At 41.2% G+C, this 1312-nt stretch overlaps 1 pseudogene; it reads right to left on the bottom strand.

Annotated features, from left to right (window-relative positions):
• Positions 1–346: 346 nt before the first annotated feature.
• LOC110211070 (SPRY domain-containing protein 7 pseudogene) lies at positions 347–970 on the bottom strand (annotated as a pseudogene).
• Positions 971–1312: the final 342 nt, after the last annotated feature.

Below are 1312 nucleotides of genomic sequence, written 5' to 3'. Positions count from 1 at the left end.
AAGATAGTGTTTCTCTTTCAAGAAGGTGCAAACTTCAGAATGAATACAGTCACAACTGACTTTATCCCCAACTTAAGCCCAGTGTTTCACATAAGAAATAAATTTCCTTTCTAAATGTCACCAGCATTCAGATTTTCATTTAATGCTGTCTGTGAATTTCCATTTATACATATTAGAATCAAAATGTCCAAAACGCAGATTTCACATCACAAAACACAACCCAGTATTTTAAATCACAACTCTGCTGTTGTGTTTAACCTATTAGTTCCTTAGATAGCTTCACAAACATCTATTAAAAGCAGAGAATGTACTTCCTATGGATCAAGTGAGGCTTTATTAAGGTGGCAGTAAATGTTTGGGGTGGGGGATATGGTAGGGGTAGAAGTTTTTAATGCAAATATATTCAGAAGATTTGCTGTTCAAATATTTTTTCAAAACCAGTTGGAAGAATATGATAAAAGCCACTGAACTGACAATCCAAAATCTCATCAATATATGCAACAGGATACACCGTCCCTCTGTATCTGATGCTGGACAGTTCATATTCTTTCCATTCAAATAAACATTCAATTCTACATGGTCTTATGTAATACCCACTACATCTCCCTCCTGTGGAAGATTGTTTGCAAGCAACCTATTCTTTTCCTCATTGTTGTGGTAGAGGGCTCTGTCATTCCTCATCACAAGGCCATGAACACCTCAGCCAAGTGGAATCTTATTCAAATTAACTTTCTGAGTTGCAACTCCAATGCCCCAGATCCCTATGGATTGAATTTTGAATTCGAAGTAGCTTTTGTTCTGATGCAAAGGAATAGTGGCTAAACAGCCTCCTTCTTCCATTTTTGACAATGACAACATCTGTTCCCATGTGCTGCGTGTCCAGCTGCACGGCCCACATCTCCGTCAGCTGAATGTGGCCCGTCCCGGCGTCGCCACAGTAGGGCAGGCAGCAGAAGACCGAAGCCACCATCGGGCTGGGGGCAGCCTCTATAGGAGGCCAGGGCGGGGCTGCCACCGGGACCGCCACCTGGGCGGTGCAGGTGCAAGCTTGAGAAATCTTGAGAAACATTTCAGTACCTTCGAAGAAAAAAATTAGCCTAACCCCCATGGGGGAAGGGTTTGGGTATTGCTCCCAACATGGTTAGTTTTCCTGAATTGCTTTTTTCTTTTCTCTGTCTTTTTATTCGTGATTCCAAGTGGTGGCTTTCTGGGGCGAGAGAAAATTTAGAAATAAAGGCAATATAAAATAGGTCAATAATTTTTTTTTAAGATGTGGACTATCCTGAGAAAAATGAAACTACCTTGTCCCAAC

Source organism: Phascolarctos cinereus, unplaced genomic scaffold, assembly GCF_003287225.1.
Source record: "Phascolarctos cinereus isolate Bilbo 61053 unplaced genomic scaffold, phaCin_HiC Scaffold_1;HRSCAF=81, whole genome shotgun sequence".
Lineage (NCBI taxonomy): Eukaryota > Metazoa > Chordata > Mammalia > Diprotodontia > Phascolarctidae > Phascolarctos > Phascolarctos cinereus.
The sequence above is the reverse complement of the archived record's forward strand: the minus strand, read 5'-3'. Positions and strand labels throughout refer to the sequence as shown.